This window comes from Choloepus didactylus, chromosome 5 (assembly GCF_015220235.1).
Source record: "Choloepus didactylus isolate mChoDid1 chromosome 5, mChoDid1.pri, whole genome shotgun sequence".
Lineage (NCBI taxonomy): Eukaryota > Metazoa > Chordata > Mammalia > Pilosa > Megalonychidae > Choloepus > Choloepus didactylus.
Genome location: NC_051311.1, coordinates 147416836 through 147434659, shown reverse-complemented (window position 1 = coordinate 147434659; position 17824 = coordinate 147416836). Strand labels below are relative to the sequence as shown.

The window sequence follows — 17824 nt, the reverse complement described above, 5'->3', positions numbered from 1 at the left end:
GGTATTAACACTGGCTTTGGAAAAAATACTTAAATAATTGTTTATTCACTTTAATGCTATTGGGAGAAGTACAACAAGCACAAAAAAACTTACGCTTTCACAGTTTTCTTCTTAGGATGTGACTAAGTTGAAATTTTTTTAAGAAAAATATTAAGTAACTAGTAGGGCTGGAAGATGGTGGAGTTTGGGAAACACTATTGTAATCCAGAGCTTGTGTTTTGCTTGCAAAGGTACTGAGAGCTAGACAGCGACTGATTTGCCAAAGTGTGGTTAATGGTGACGCTGAGACTGGTATCCAAACAATTGTGTTACTTTTGTAAATAGTAGCAAGGACAGCTAACCTTTATTGAGTGTTTACTAAGTATGAGGCAGAGTTTATATATGTCATCTCATTTAGTTCTCACTACAGTCCTTTGAATTAACTACTATTCTTATTTCATAGATGAGAAAATTAAGAATTCTGAGAGGCTTTGTCCTTTTCCCAAGGTCAGAGGCAGAACTGAATGGAAAGATGGACAAGACATCTGGAGTTCTTAGGTCAATGAGAGTTAACATCAAAGAAGACCTTGAAGAGTGGATCCTGTAGTTAAGAGATTAGAAGGATCTTAGGAACAAATATTAATTGAGAACTTTAAAAGTGTACTAAATGGCTAGGCACTAAGGGCCCACACACTTGTTTTCTGGAGATGCTTGAGAATTAAGGGTTTAGTCGCCTTACCAGGAGTGGGGGACCCTGTGTGCCACTTCCCAGAGAGATTGTCTCTGCATTAGCATGTTACAGACTGAGAAGCCTGTAGTCAGGAATCTGTCCTCTTCTGTACAATTCGTAGTTTTGAAACTCATTTAACCACAGGTTCCCTTTCCCCCCACTAACATCTATTATATTTTGCAGAACCAATATTCTGTGGAGTACACATTTGGGACCTGACCTACTCCTTTCAACACATTTTACACATGAGAAATCTGAGATTTGTGATGACTTGGCCAAAGTCTTATCTAATTGTTGGCAGAACTTGTATTATACACTCATGCATTCATTCAACAGACGTATGTATCGAGTGCCTCTGTTGTGCCAGGTGTTCTTGTGAACATGTGGACAAAGACATAAGACACATGAATGATTTTAGATAGCAACAAATCTATGAAGATGAAAAATCCTCACTTTTTCTGCATCTTCTCAAGACAGAGGGCCTGATGTTTTCATCTTTATTTTCTCAGCTTCTAGTGTGGGACAGGGACATATACTCTCAATATAAATGAATGAGTTTTTTATGATTTGGGGGCTTTCCCTTTCTGTCTCAAAAGGGTCCACTTTTTAAATAATAATAATAATTGTAATTGCTTTGAGTGTGTAGTATTCCTTGGGAAATGGAAGATAAATGTTCCAGGAGGCTTCTAGATTGAAATAGATCTCATTGGTCCCCCTGGCTTAGAAGCTCAGTTCTGAACAGCATTGACCTTGGCCATACTCATCCAGGGAGAGATTATTTATGAAATAATCATCTCCATAGGCTTCTCAGCATTGCTAAGTGTTTTCATCGGCTAGAATTTTCAGATCACATCTGTTTTTTGATTCCTAGGCTTTTGGCCACGTTGATGAAGGGCCAGATTTTCTGAGGCCCTATCCAAATTGCTAATATTGATAGTTTCTTGAGGGAATATTTTGTTTGTTCTGGTATTACAGGGGTGGGACACAGAATCTTACTAGACAGTGCTTTATGACTCGGATTAAGGGAAACTGCCCATGGGTCACGGGCAATCTGTCTGGCAGTTTTCTGAATTACAGCGCACTGTGACATGCTAAATCTCTGCAAAAGAATATTGAAGAGGACTAAGGGAGGGTTGCGTGGTTTCCTTTGCATCATATGATTCAAGCATAAGAAATATGGTTGGTGTCAGCATGGTTCAAAGGGTCAGTGAGTCCCCTGGACTAGAGATTCTGAGCTGCCCACATGGTTGATACTCACAGGAAAGGTAAAGAAGGTCAACAGAGCAAATGATTTTGTACTTGTGTGTCTCCTTCCCTAAGGAATCTGTGACTGAGGAAGAAGACCATTCTGCTATGTAAGCAATGATGATCTGACCCGGAATGCTTGTGGCTGGGGCCTTGCTCTGCATTCCACAGGGCACGCCTTCCTTTTAAGAGGCTCTCCACCCATGAAGCCACAGGTTACCAACCAGCATAGCCCTTGGGAAGCACTCATGTGATACATCCTTGAACCAGATCATTTTGTTTAGGGGAAGGTTATTACCAATTTCAGAGAGGGATGTTTTAATATTAAAAATGCAGCATTTTAATATTAAAAATGCACCTGGTAAAGGGCACTTAGAATTCTGCATCTTAATCCATGCAGAAAAGGTATTTGACAAAATCCAGCACCATTTCTTGATAAAAACACTTAAAATACTAGGAATAGAAGGAATCTTCCTCAAGATGATAAAGCGCATATATGAAAAGCTCATGGCTAACATCCTAGTTAATGATGAAAGACTGAAAGTTTTCCCTCTAAGAACAGGAACAAGGCAAGGATGCCTCCTGTCACCACTGTTATTCAACATTGTACTGGAAGTTCTAGCCAAAGCAGTTAGGCAAGAAAAAGAAATAAAAGGCATCCAAATTAGAAAGGAAGAAGTAAAACTTTTGTTATTTGCAAATGACATGATCCTATATACAGAAAATCTTGAAAAAGCCACAACAAAGCTGCTAGAGCTGATAAATGAGTTCAGCAAAGTGGTAGGGTACAAGATCAACATCCCCAAATCAGTAGTGTTTCTATAAACAAGCAATGAAAATCAGAACAAGAAATTAAGGAAAAAAAATTGTATTTACCACAGCAACTAAAAGAATCAAATGTCTAAGAATAAATCTAACCAAGGATGTAAAGGACTTGTACAAAGAAAACTGCAAAACATTGCTAAAAGAAATTAAAGACCTAAATAAATGGAGGGATATTCAGTGTTCATGGATTGGTATACTAAATATCATTAGGATGTCAGTATTATCCAAAGCAATTTATAGATTCAATGCAATTCCAATCAGAATCCGAACAACCTTCTTTGTAGAAATGTAAAAGCCAATCATCAAATTTATACCAAAGGTAAGAGGCCCCAAATGGCTACAGTCATCTTGAAATAGAAGAATGGAGTTGGAGGACTCACACTTTCCAATCTTATAACTTATTAAAAAGCCACAGTAATCAAAACAGCATGGTACTGGCACAAGGTCAGACATATAGACTAATAGACTAGAATTGAGAGGTCAGAAATCAGCCTTTCCATTTATGGCAGCTGATTTTTGACAAGGTGGAAAAGGCCACTTAACTGGGAAAGAATAATCTCTCAACAAATGGTGGTGGGCCGTTTGCATAAAAAAGGAGTATCCTGACTCACACCATGCACAAAAATCAGCTGAAAATGAATAAAGACCTAAATATAAGAGCCAGAACTATCAAACTCCTTTAAGAAATCATAGGGGGGGCATCTGCAGGACCTTGGGTTAGGCAGTGTTTCTTAGACTTTACACAGAAAGTACAAGCACCAAACGAAAACATAGATAAATGGGACCTCATCAAAATGAAAAACTTTTGATTCTCAAACAACTGTATCATGAAAGTAAAAACACACCTTACACAATTAGAGGAAAAATATTTGGAAACCACATATCTGATAAAGGACTAATGATCAGTATTTATAAAGAAATCCTTGATCTTAACAACAAAAAGACAAACAACCCCATTAAAAAATGGGCAAAACACTTGAATAGCCATCTTTCCAAAGAAGATATACAAATAGCCAGAAAGCACATGAAAAGATACACAACATCATTAGCCAACAGGGAAATGTACATCAAAATTACAATGAGATAACATTTCACACCCATTAGGATGGATGCTATTTAAAAAAAATGAAAATAAGTGTTGGAGAAGATGTGGAGAACTAGGAACATTCACTCATTGCTGGTAGGAATGTAAAATGATCCAGCTGCTGTGGGAAAGTTTGGCGGTTCCTCAGAGTTAAGTATAGAACTACCATACAACTTGGCAATTCCACTACTAGGTATATACCCCAAAGAATTGAAAACGGGCTCAAACGGATATTTGCACCCCAATGTTCATAGCAGCCTTATTCACAATTGCCAAAAGATGGAAGCAACTTAAGTGTCCATCAACTGATGAATGGAAAAATAAAATGTAGTAGAAACATACAATGGAATATTATTTAGCTATAAAACAGAATGAACATGGATGAACCTTGAAGGCATCAAATAAGCCAGCCACAAAAGGACAAATATTGTATAATCTCACTGATTTGAAACAATTAGAATAATCAAACTCATAGAGTCAGAGCCTAGAATATAGGTTACTTGGGGATGGGGTGGGTATAGGAAATGGGAAGTTAAGGCTTAAAATGTACAGGGTTCCTATTTGGAATGATGGAAATGTTTTGGTAATGGATAGTGGTGATGGTAGCACAACATTGTGAATGCAGTTAACAGCACTGAAATATATATATCTGAATATGATTAAAAGGGGAAATGTTAGATTTTTTATATGGTGACAGAATAAAATTTTTTTAAAAATCCATGGAACTTTCCTGCACAAACAGTGAGCCCTAAGTTAAACCATGGACTTTAATTAACAGTGCAGTTATAAAAAAAGTGCTATCATCGATTGTAACAAATGTTCCACACCAAAGCAAGGTGTTGGCGGTGAGGTCGTTTACGGGAATCCTCTATTTTATGCATGATTGTTCTGTAAACCCACAACTTCTCTAATAAAGGAAAAAAAAATCCACCAAAGCATATACAATCACGAAAGCCAATTGCCTCAAGATTAAACAAAATTCGCTAAATGTGCTTTATATTCCTGCCAACAGCCAAATCCTCTAAAAGATGCAGGAAAACTGCGTGAGCTTCTGTTTTACTGCTGTTGATGTGTCGACTTGTACCAGGTCCCTCAGGCCAAAGCGAAGCAACAATTTTGGGGGAAAAATATTTGACGAATTAAGCCTGCAACATCCAAATGCTTGCCTAGTGTGATATAAATTCTTTGTCTAAATTGACAGAACTAGCCTTATTCTGGGCTGGAAATGACTTTCATAAATGATGCAGACTCATTTCCTTGTTGAATTTATTTCTCTTTATGCTATGCATGCAACTGGTAATCAATAAATATTGTTTGCTTGATTTGTGAAACAGTTTCAAGCTGGACTAAGGTTGAGACTATGGTGTTTAAATAGAGGAAAGCTTATTTTCTTATGCTGGGATTGGCTTTGATTTTATTAGCCAGATGTTCTAACCATTAGAAATAACCAGACTAGGCCACAAATATCTGAGTTGCACAATGCGATTGGAGCATGAACTGCATTCTTTAAAGGTCATCGCTTGTATGGGGACAGAGGCGTCCCTTGTCTGCAGTTTGGGAGTATAGATTGGCTCTCTGGTCCCACTCAGGTCAGAAAACACCACTGCTCATCACTTTTGGTTTCAGCTCCTTGGAGGGGGGGACGTCCTACTGCATGTGTAAACCCTAGCACAGAGGGCCACGTTTGTCCAGTGGAAGTGGTTAACTCCTGGCCAGCCCTCTTCTGCTGCTGTTTTTGTGACATGGCTATTTTCATCCCTGCCTGTTTGAAGAGTATTCAGAAAAAGCCATTGCAGTTCCCAGGTTTGATAAAGCCTTTAATTTTCCACCCGTTCCTCTTGCAGCTTCAGCAGCCTGAAGAAGCGAGGGTTGATTTGAGGTGATAGCTTCAAAACAGCCTGGAGATTAGAAGTTTAGATTATATTCAAGGATCTCAAGCCTTGAGTCTGCTTAGCTTTGAAATCTTAGAGGCCCATGCTCACAGAGAAAGATTTATGGCCTTTGGGGTGGGAACAATAAGTATGGTCCAAACCTGCTGTAATATTTTGATACAATGCTTGAGGAGGGTTACTGGGTGTATACTAGGATAGGTTTCGGAAGCGTGCACTCTGACTTGAGGCCCCCTGGCTAATAATTGTGAAATGCGTGTGCACCAGGAGATCAGAAAATATGTAGTGGGCAAGGTAGAAAGAGAGTCAAGTTTGGATGAAATAAAGTCAGAAAAAATAAGCTGTTTGAGAGGGAACTTGGCATATATTTGGTATTTATATCTGTTTTTCTCTTCAAATGTTCTGATGTGTTGGCAAGAAGCTTCTGGCTGTTGTCAGAGATGGGAACATCTGTGCTCCTTTACAGAAAACTCGGGAATCTAAAGTGTTTGGTGGAAACTATGTAACTTTGTCACTCCTTCTGTCTCCTCATTAAGGAACTTAGCCTCTCCTGCTCAGAGTGTGCTCTTCAAAGGAAGACATGGCTTATGTTTCTGGGCTTTACATAACACCACGTGACAGAAGCGGGTTTCTGTGTATTTAAGGTCATCAGACACAAGTGTGTGTACTTGGTGCAAATCATCTTTGCTTGTTTGGTTGGAAGAGAAAGAAAGATGCCAAGTTAGCAAGGCAATTGTGACACAGGCATCCAAAGAGAGCCATCATACTGGGCAGGACATGTGGCAAATTCTTTGAAGCCTTTGCTTCAGTCCTGGTAATTAATGCTAACTTCTGTTACAAAGGACCCCAAAATATCAGTGACTTAATATAAGATTTAGTTTTTGATTGCTTCAAAGTCCAGTGCTCTTCAGAGGGGTCACCAACGCATCAGTATCTAGACTGCCCATCTCCTGCTGGTCTTTCCTTGGCCAGAACTCAACCACAGGTGCGGCCAACGCAGGGGAGACTGAGAGACGTGGGTTAGTGGTGTGCCTATGAAAATGCAGCGGATTTATTGGATGTATAACATCATCTCTGCTGCAGCCCTGAATGTTCTTCCTAGACAAGGGTGGCGGCAGGTTTTGTGGGGCCTGAAGCTTACACACATTTGGGATCCCTCTGTCTTAGTTTGCCATGCAGCTATGGCAAATACCACACAGTGGATTGGCTTAAACAACAAGCATTTATTGTCTCATGGCTTCGTGGGATAGAAGGCCAAAATCAAAGTGCTGGCAAGGCTATACTTTCTCCCAGGAGTCCTTGGCATTCTTGGAGTTCTGGTTCTGGTGTGTCACCGTCCTTGGGGTTCCTTGGCTTGCATCTCTGCTTCCTGTCACATGGTGATCTCTCGCTCTCTCTCTCTGCTTGTGTCTGCTCATCTACTGACATCCACTGTTTTTTTCTGACTTTTGGCTTCAGTTTCCTCCCTATGACTTTCTCTGACTGTGTCCTACTTTCTTCTTCTTATAAAGGCTTCCAGTAATATGGATTAATGCCCAGCCTGATTCACTTGGGCCACACCTTTCCTAAAAATAACATCTTCAAAATGTCCATCTTTGGATGGTTAGAAGTATGAATGACCAAATCTGCAAATAGGTTCACACCCACAGGAATGAGGAATCAGTTAAGCACAGGTCTTTTGAGGGGGTACATAATTTAATCTCCTGAGAATGCTAAATTAGGTACAGAAGACAATATTTATTTAGAAATGAGCATGGGAAGGCTCCATCAAGTGAGAAGTCCCGAAGCTTAAGGTCCCTTAGTTTCAAGGTAAATGCATACTCATCCCTGGATGTCTGAATGTAAAATGTGTTTTTCCCCTGCTTGCAACCTAATAAAACTAGCCTTGGTTTGTGACCCCACGGAGCACTTAGTATTGGAGAGGATGTGCTGGGTCAGCTGCCCTCTCACAGCTCTTCAGGGTAAAACTTCCTCCAGCCTGTCTGGGAAGCAATTGGTTCTGCATTCTGAGAGTCCGTGGCTTGTCCCTGCTTTGACTCAGTGGCCTGCCTCTCAGCCTCTGAGTGTATGTGAGGAAGCTGAGAGCATGGGAGTGGACCCCAAGTGACAGGAATCAAGCCACAACTTACTCCATGTTCCATAGCCTCTCCAAATCTAAAACTTACTCCATTTATAAAATGGACATAAACACGGCACTCACCCCATAGCGTTGGTTTCAAGGTTATTTAGGATAATGCATGTAAAGTTCCTGTGAGTACCTCTACAAAGTACCTGATACTTAGTAAGAGCTTAATAAATATTGATTGTTTTTTTTAATTATCATTCATTCTGCCAAGATATATGTATGGAGATGTTGAATCTGCAGTATTCATAGTCAGAAAGCTAAAATCATTCTCATAGTCCAATGACAAGGTAAATGGTTGAATTAATATCTCCAAACAATGGAATATTACCCAGCAATTACAAATGACCAATGAAATGTTGTATGCAAGGAAAAACGTGTATAATAAAGTGAAAACAGCATGATATGAAATAGTATTATCTGAATTATGTAAATAATGAGTAAATTAAAAAGCACTGAAATAAATTACATGAACATGTTAGTATTGGTCATCTTTGATGGTAAATGACCAAATTTTTATCATTTTTGTAGTATTTTGCATCTTGTAATTCTATACAATTTATTAAATAATGATTAAATAATAATGTAACCAATCCTCCCATGTAAGTAAAAATTTTGTAGCCTTAGCTTTGCCTAATATTTTCCTGATATGGTTTATGTGTATTATCCTATTTAATCTTCACAATAACCCTGAAAGGACAACAAAGAAAAAAACTTACATTTTAAATGGGAAATAGATAAAACAAACAAACAAAAATCCATCCAACTACTAAAAACTTTGGATTTAATAAAATTTTCCAATAGGATAGACCCAGAACTCTCTATCTTCTTCCCATGCTCCCCTAATTAAATCTGCTTTTCACCAAGCACTGTGACAAAGGTAAAAATACTCCTCTAATCTCAATTAGTTTGGTTTCCTATTGAGATTTTAAATGACATGTATTTTAACAGTGTTAGTTTGGCTTGTTTTCTCATGGACGTTCTGGAGTACAGCTTGACACTGCATTGTGTTATGAGAAAATGCTTTCCACATTTCAGCTTATGAATTTGGAAATGAACTTAAGGTCAGAGCCTGCCTCCTTCCTGAGCTACCCTGGCACTTCTCCCTGCAGACCACATGCTGGGGTCTCCTGCATTTGGGGGATGGAGGCCTGACAGATCCCTGTCACCCTGGACACTCCTCTATCCTGGTGGAGGAAGACTCATGTTCCATACCTGGCTTTTTCTGTCTTGTTCCAGAATTCTTGCCAGAATAATGCCCTGAGAGCTGGTCCCCCTCCTCTGCCTTATTGGCTCTTTCCGGCAGAGGCTGAGGTCTTGCCCATAGCCCCTGGCCTGGTGACCAGCACCTCCTTTTACTACTTGCATGAAGACTTCCCTGATTCTGACTACCTGCCTGTACCTGGGAATATTGTGTGTTGCTGGTTTCCCCATCTCCACGCATGGCCTTGCCTGATATCTTCACTCCAGTTTAGTCCTGTAGATGCAGATCAGTTTACTTGAGGTGACTCTTTGCTGGTGTTGATATTCACCAGATAAAAAGTTCTACGTGGTGCCTCTCACTCCCAGCTACAGAATTTGTGGCTCTCCTTGCCTCAAGCCCTGTGCACCCCAGGGGCCCCGCAGATCCAATTCCAGCTTCTGGAATCTCCCAGTGGACCTTACCTCATTGCAGTGAACTGGGCCAGGTCACCAGATACTGTTCTTTGAAACAAGGACCTGTTTTTAAAGTTACTAATTGCATGGAGGAGGATGGGGATGCTGCAGGGTGCCATAGGGGGCGGAAGTTGGGGAGCAGGGAATGATTGGTGCTGACCTGGAAAGTACTTGGGGGTAGAATTCTCTTACCTCAACAGAAAAAAAAAAAATGATTAAAAGCAGTTCAAAATATGTTGCACTTTCTACCTGTAACAATCACAGGTCCTGAAAAGAAATGTGGTATGGAAGTTTTGCTTTCTCCCTAACAGAAGGGTCAGTTAAGGGGAAAGTCTAGGCTGGAAAAAGAGTAGCAGGTGAGAGCCTGGGATGCCTTTGATCAAGTCCTGGCTGCACCTGCTTTTTATCCATGCAGCTGTGAGCAAGATAGAGCTGCTTGCATCTCAGTTTCCTTGGCTGTAGAGTGGAGATAATAATAGTACCCATGTCATAGGATTGCCCTGAGGATTCAGTGGGATAATGCTTGCGATCTTAGCAGGCTCTTAGAAAGTGCTCATTAAACGTTAACTTTTAGGCCGCTTCTAGTGCTTTGGTTTCACAAGCTAGCTCAGATAGACATTGAGGAAGAGACTGGGGCATGGATTATTCTTTTGGGACACACACACAAAGTACTGCCGTGGTAGAGCAGAAGGTTAACTCTTCCGGCGCTGGGCCCCAGGGGCCTCATATGCACATGAATTTTGCTTACCAGGTTGTATCAGCATTAATTTTACTCAAATATTTGCTTGACTGAAATCTCCTTTTAAAGTGAATGCAAAATAACCCTCTTGAAGAAGTTTCCAAGAAGATGGGCTTCAAACAGGACTGAGCACGGCCATCCAGTAAGATATGTGGATTGCAAACTGACCGACTCCAGAGGCACAATCCACTGCAGTCTGTGGGAACGCGCTGTAGCCGGGATTCTACAGGGCTCAGGTGAGGCGGCCACGACCACTCCAGGGTTCAGTGAGGTTGGGGAGTAGAGTCATCCCAATGTGAAATTGAGCCCTACTCTGCTGGCTTAATTATTCCATGGGCATGGGATTCCTAAGATGCTAAACCTATTCTGTAGCTTTGGAGAATATTTACATTTATTATCTAATCCATCAGTGTAAAACTTAAGAGTTAACTGTATGCCAATCTGCTATTTTCCCCTCTGCTTCACCTTTGTGAAGTTTGTATCATCTGTCTTATAGTCAGTATCATATCTGACTTTGGAAATAGGTGCTACACACTGAAGGCCAAAATGTAGCTTAACCTTAGATTGAAGCTCAATAAAGGAATTATCTGTAGAAGTTTCGCTTATTTCTGTTGCAAGCCAGTTGAAAATAGAGCCTTGAATTTGCATGCTCATTTAGTGCCGCTGATCATATGAAATGTTGAGAATTAGAAGGGTGATAGATTTCATTTTGGAATATATTTTTAACTTAATTTGTATGTGTGTCTATTGATGCTCTGGGAAATTTGTTCTAGGAAATGTTGAAGATGTGCTGTAACTATTTGGTTTATGAGTTGTTGAGGTGCTATTTATTTTTAGTATATTCCTCTCTTTCCACATCCCAAAGCAAATGATCAAGAATTAATGTTTAACTTTAAATTGGATCTATTTACTTTATATTGAGAGTTATTATTACTTTAATTCACATGGTTCTTTTCCCTAGAAACCCTGCCGTATCTTTTGGAAGAGGGCTTTCATTTTCAGTAGTAATTATTATAACCACAGCAGTGAACATTTATTGCACACACTATGTGCCAGGCATTGTTCTAAGTGCTTTAGAGTGATGATGATGCTTTAACCTTCACATTAATACTAGGCATTAAATGCTGTTTGTTATAATTCACATTTTATGATGAGGGACCTGGAACCTGGGGAAATGAACTTGCCAAGGTTACACATCTATAAAGGGTGGATCCTGATTCTGGAACCCATGCTCCTAAACTCTATGCTGTTGATATCGCAGATACAGACAAATCTTTGCATTTGAGGAGAGAAATGCATATATCATCCAGAAGTTTTCAGTGATTCAGAGAACTCTGCATTTTCATGTAGCATTCATTTTGGGGCAGCAGATTCCCTTTGTTTAATCTGTTTTGCTCTGGTCAACCTGAGCAAAGTGTTCTGGGTTGCAAGAGATGAGCATGGAAGTGAAAAATCCGTAGGGTAAATATGCAAATAACTCAGAATTGACTCAGTTGTTAACAAAATGAAATTCATGAACCAAAGTATGTTTCAGAATATAGCATACTACTTGGCTTTGTGTCATAAAATAACCCCAAGGTCAAATCAAGTTAGATAATAGTTTGAAAAGTTAAGGAGGTTTATTTACTTCAGGGATTTTTCGAGGTCTTTAATACATGCTGTATGCATTCCACATTTCCACGAGGAGAAAAAAATGTAGTAGTAGCATTTTCGAAATGTATCTGACATTGTGTTTGCTTGTTTATTTGTTCCCGTTTTATTCTGGCAAAGTAAGGCTAACAATAATACACCCAGGGATGTGTCATTTTAGATATTTCCGGTTTAGCAGTTAGGATGATTTTGATTATAAGCAACAGAAAACTCAACTTCACTGGCTTAAAAAATAAAGGCTTGTATAACTGAAAAGGTTAGCAACATGGTGAGCTGTAGAATTAGTTTGATTTAGCCACTCCCAAGATTATTTAGGGTTTGGCTTCTTTTTGTCCTTTCTCTGTGCCAAACAGGGCTGGACTTGGTTGCTAAGCATGGGGCAGAGTCCTACAGCATGTGAGCGGGTGGTGACCGGAGAATGACGGAACAAAAGTCTGAGTGACTGGGAACATGGATGCCGGAGAGGCACTCACCAAACCTTCACTGTGGCTGGTGACCCAATACCCCTGACTTAGATTAGTGATGATGCTGACCCCTCTCTTCTTCATCTTGTATGCTTTAATAATTCTACATGTAAGGTATAGATTTTTTTTATTCTCAGATATTTTTGGTGAATATTTCTAGTTCCTAAACATAGATAAATATTCCAGCAGGATACTAAGAGGTGCCAACTACATACTGCAGATCTTCCCATATAAATCTTAAAAGATATTAGGATTGGCTGTTCACATCAAGGAAATCCTTATTTTCTTAAAAAAATGAATGCCAGAATGACATTATACCCATTCATTGTTATATAATTCATATTTATACATATTATTATGATATTAAAATAACCCAGTCCATTTAAATTGACTTCTCTTCATTTACACTTTCACATTTCTACTTGTCTTTTTCTCAGAAAAGTGCTGATGGATGTTTTACTGAATGACAGGCTGGGGCTTTAGACAGCAAGAAAAAGAGAACTAAGGGGTGTAGTTTGCATGTCCCATGTACACTCAACTTTGGCCCCAGAGATTTCTTCAGAGAAGTGAGAAATGTCTTCAGATGACTTGGTTCCTTTGGTGGTTACCCTATTTGCCAAGCTTCACCCACTGGTGTTTCCTTCTTTTGTCCAGTTAATCGACGGAAGGCCGTCTGTGTGCAGGGTGTTTTGTGTGCATTCAAAGTTGACCGAGACTTTCTTCAGAAACACAGCCTTCCTGGTGCTTGCAGTCTGACCAGGAAATGAGACAGGCACACAAATAACCGCTCTACAAAGGATCCAGTGCAAACGGAGCCTCAGAAAATGGGCTACAGGGGTTCACAGGAGGGAAAGATTGCTGGTGAGAGCAGGAAAGTCATGTGTCGGAGGGGAAGGGAAAAGGAAGGGGATTTCAACAGAAGAAGGGTTAAGAAGGCGATAAAAATAATATAATTTGGCTAAGGGCCTAAATTTTGTGAAGGAGTTAAAAAAAGAAAGAAAATCAGTTAGTTACTTCATGTATTAGTGATTTATTGTTGTGAAACAAATTATCCCCAAATTTAGTGGCTTAAAAAATTCAAACAGAAAGGAGATTATGGGTTGCCAGGAGTAATGGGTAGATACTGCTTTTAATGGGTGCAGAGTTTCTGTTTTGGGGGTGATGAAACATTTTGGTAATGGATGGTGGCGATGGAAGCACAGCATTGTAAATGTAATTAATGCCACTGAATTTTACACTTAAAAATTAAAATTGTAAATTTTATGCTATAAATGTTACCACAATAAAAAAATTAATAATAAAAAATATCCTTAGTGGCTTAAAACAGCAATAAGCATTTGTTATCTCATAGTTTCCATGAGTCAGGGATCCAGGAGCAGCTTGGCTGGGTAGGTCTGGCTCAGGATCTCTTCTGAGGCTGCCATCATTAGGTTGACTGGGGCTGCAGGCAGCTGAAGGTAACTGGGTCTGGAGGCTCCACCCAAAGGTGGCTCGTTTGCTTGGCTGGCAAGTTGGTGCTGGCTGTGGGCTTCTCCCTGGCTTGCTGGTTTCCCTTAGAGCAAAAGGGAAAAAGACGTGGAGGCTGGTTTCCCTTAGAGCAAAAGGCTCAAGATACAGACAGGCAGAAGCTGTTTCCTTTTTATGACCTTGCCTTGGAAATCGCATAGCATTCCTTCCCACGCACTCTGTGGGTTAGAAAAGAGTCAATAAGGCCAGTCCACCTACAAGGGGAGGGAAATTAGGATTCACTTTTTGAAGGAAGGAGTGTCGAAGAATGTGTACACATAGATCAAAACCACCACCGTTCTTGAAGAAAATGACAGGAGCAAACACAGTAGTCGTATTGCATTGATTGTCCTTGAGTTGTCGTTTCTAAGCAGTGTTTACTCATATTAATTGGCATGCTAGCCTAGGCTCTTTGGTGGCCAATGATAGAAATAATGTCTTAGGTATCTTCGTCTATTAAACTAGTTGTTTAAAATAAAAATTAGTAATGCATTTGTGGTTGATTGAATCACATCCACTACGAAGACATGCTGATGTCTTAATTTGGGTTCCTATGGGTGTGAACCCATTTGTAAATAGGAACTTTGAAGATGTTATTAGTTAGGGTGTGCCCAAACTGAATGAGGGAGGGCCTTACTCCAATAAGGCTGAAGTCCTGTACGCAAAGGAGATTACATGGAGGTGGAAGCAGAAGCCAGAAGTTGGCAGAAACCAGGAGAGCAGACACAGGGAGAGATCACCGTGTGATGGAGGATCATGGAACGCAATCTGGAAGACTCTGGAAGACTCTGGAAGAAAGCCAGCCCTGCCAATATGTTGGACTTCTAGCCTCCAAAACCCTGAACCAATAAATTCCTACTTAAATCAGCCTATTTTGTAGTATTTATCATAGCAGCTCTGGCAAACTAAGACAATATTCAAAAGATTTCTTATGAAGAAGCCTACTACATCAAATAGATCAGGAATGGCTCAGGCTGTGTTGGAGGTGGAGGGCAGGCTCCCTTCATTGTCCAGCAGGGGCTCCACGAAAGCCACTCCTTGGACCCATCCAGTTCCTTCTGGATTTTTCCATAAGAATTCAGTTTTTTTCTTTTGAAGAACTTTTACCTGCTCAAGGATTTCAAAGTGCTCTGCAAAATGTATCTTAATAATAAGAATTATTTTCCGTCTTTTAAATACATGGTTGAGCTGTAGCAGTGAGGATGGTTAGTATTGTTTCTTTCAGAAGGTTTATTTTGGAGGTGAGGTGGGAGCTGGCTGAGACTGAGGGAAAGGGGACTTTAATTTGGACAGAATTTTTCCCTTTCTGACTCATTCATTCAGCACACGTTAGTCATACTGGGGCCTGAAACCTACAGCGGCAGTTATAGTGAAAGAGGTGAGCCGCCCCTCCCTGTGGTGTCAAAACTAAAGCCATGGATGATCACGCAACCTCAAACCATCACGATGATACTACTCTGGAGTGGAAGGCAAAGTTCTGAGAAATGGAGATTGTGTGTGCTTTTGCATGATGTCTTTGATAATTACCAAAAGTAATGGGGGGAATTTTAATGGACGGAGGGAATTTTAATGAACCAGATAAGGAAAATGGGTTCATTACTCATATGAGTATTAGTTTTCTCAACATAACAATATGCTTCTAAGATATTTTCCCACAAAAATGCCATCTCTGTAGAATGTGTGCATGAAAAGAGACCCCTTAATTCACTAAAGTGGAAAAGCAGAGTACGTTACCTCTCTCTAATTTAGCACACTCAAAATTACCTCTCTCTAATTTAGCACACTCAAAGGGCAAGAGCCAAGAAAATTAGATTTTATTTAAAGAATATGAAGGATTAGAGGCACAAAGGTATTAATTTTTCTCTGCTATTACTTTCCACTTTTCATTGCGGCTACAATACACTGTATTCACTTGTTCCTGGAAAGGAAAGCACATATAACTTCCTGCAGTGATACCTTTTTAAAATAAAGAAGTCTTGTAGTAGGTATAGGAAGTTTAGAAGAAACCCGTGCTCGGGCGATAAAAGAAGGAAAGGGGACTTTATTTACAAAGATGTGCACGTGGAAGCAGAACACTGTTCTTTGGATTCATCTGTTAATTCAATATTAGTACTTGTGGGATTCCTCATGTAGAAGACTGGTAAGGTAGAATTAGTTGCTACAGTTCCATAATTATTTCTTAAGATGGTTTTCTGACAGCTAGTAAAATACCAAGTGACTTCCCTTTTTAGCTGTTCCCTGTTTCATTGTGAAAATGTTACTTTGCAGAGTGCCTTGTGCAGCGTAGGCATCCGGTATACATGAATTTCCTTCCTCCTGTCCTTGGCATTTGGCACTGACCCCACGAACCACTCAGGAGGGTGACAAAAAGTCTTGGACTAAGTGGCTTTTACATTGCCTCCTAACCTTCATTCAGCTGAAAACGCTATATGTGTTTTCTTCCCCTTGTATCTTTATCTGTTCCTCTTCCTCTATGCCACCCACTGTTTCTTCTTTCTCCACCAAAATGTAACCCATATTTCCTTCCTTTAGGGCTGGGCCAGCAGTCCCAGTGATGGGATCCTATTTCCCTGACTGCATTATTTTTCTCTTGTTTGAATGAAGATAGTGAGTGTAAACCTGGATTCACATTCAATCCATATTCATCCATATATAGCATTCATTCATTCATTCATTCATTCATTTGCTCAAAAAAAATGTGTAGGGTTTGTGTGGTGGGAGAGGGGGCTGGCTGGGCAGTGGGCCAGCAGCTCGCTGTGCTCTGGGTTACCCAGGCCCCTGCCCCTGCCTTTTAGGAGCTCACAGCCTGGTGGGAGGTTGGAGAGATGGACATGCAAACAAATAGGTACATTTCAAACAAGCATTTATTGAACTGCTGTGTGCAAGGAACTGAATCAATTTTGATGTGGATAGTAGCTTTTACTAAACTTGATCCTTTCAAGGAATTTATAGTTTAGTAGGGGAAAGAAAACACTTATCTAATTTAGTAGAGCTTTTTATGTGTCAGTCACTGAACAGCTATATTGCAGGGAAGTTTAAGTTTATTTTCAGGTCGTTTACATGAAATAAACCCTTCCTATGCAAAGAAGGTAAAGACCCTTGTAGTTGGAGTAATTACAAAGAGAATTGTAGAGGAAGTGGGAAGCAGAATAGTCAGTAGTAGTTAAGGGCTCTGATGTACCTGGATGTGGATCCTGGCTGTTAGTTAATAGTGATCTGCCTTTGGAGGCGGTTAGTTACCTCTCTAACACTTGGTTTCCCCTTTGACAAAATGGGAATATCGATTGTACTTACTCTGGCAGGTTGTATTCTCCAAAGATGGCCAATTCCCATGAGTCTCATCACACAGCCTTTTCTTATAGTGTCACGTTGCTACTCCTCCCATCTAGTGATAGGCTTTTATGTCCTTTGGTCATGAGTGGAATGTTGTGGCTGCCTCGATCATGAGAGTATAGCAGAAGTGACACTCTGTGACTTGCAAGGCTATGCGTAGACATGTTCTGTGCCTCCATCTTGCTTCAAGGTGCTTGCTCTTGGAACTCAGCCACCATGTTGCGAGGGAACCCAGGCAGCCCCTGCAGAGGCCCTAGTGGGAGAACTGAAGCTCTGGCCCACAGGCCCTGCTGAGCTCCCGGTTGACATATAGTGCCAAACTTCCAGCCACCTGAGTGAACCTTGTTGAAAGTGAATCCTCTAGCAAGCCTCAGTTGAGCTGCCTTGGCTGACTTCCTCTGGTGGAAGTGCACAGATAAACCATGCCTGCAGAACCCTGCCCAGATGGTAGTTTCATGAGCAAAATAAATGATTGTTGTTGTTTGAAGCCATTGGGGCTGGTTTGTCACACACAGCAATAGATAACCAGGACACTTGCCATTTAAGGTTGCTAAGAGAAAGGATTAAATGAAATGATGCATATAGAACAGCGCAAAAATAGT

At 40.3% G+C, this 17824-nt stretch overlaps 1 protein-coding gene across 4 annotated transcripts in view; it reads left to right on the top strand.

Moving 5' to 3' along the window:
- The window catches only part of ELMO1 (engulfment and cell motility 1), a 548078-nt gene that overhangs the window by 19936 nt on the left and 510318 nt on the right, over positions 1-17824 (top strand). The window contains exon 1 of one of the 4 annotated variants that reach the window (XM_037837092.1): positions 9757-10505. The exons of the other annotated variants lie outside the window; for them this stretch is intronic. The gene's annotated coding sequence lies outside the window, so the exon portion shown is untranslated. Of the gene's footprint in view, positions 1-9756; positions 10506-17824 lie in introns of those variants that run through there. 4 annotated transcript variants of the gene reach the window in all.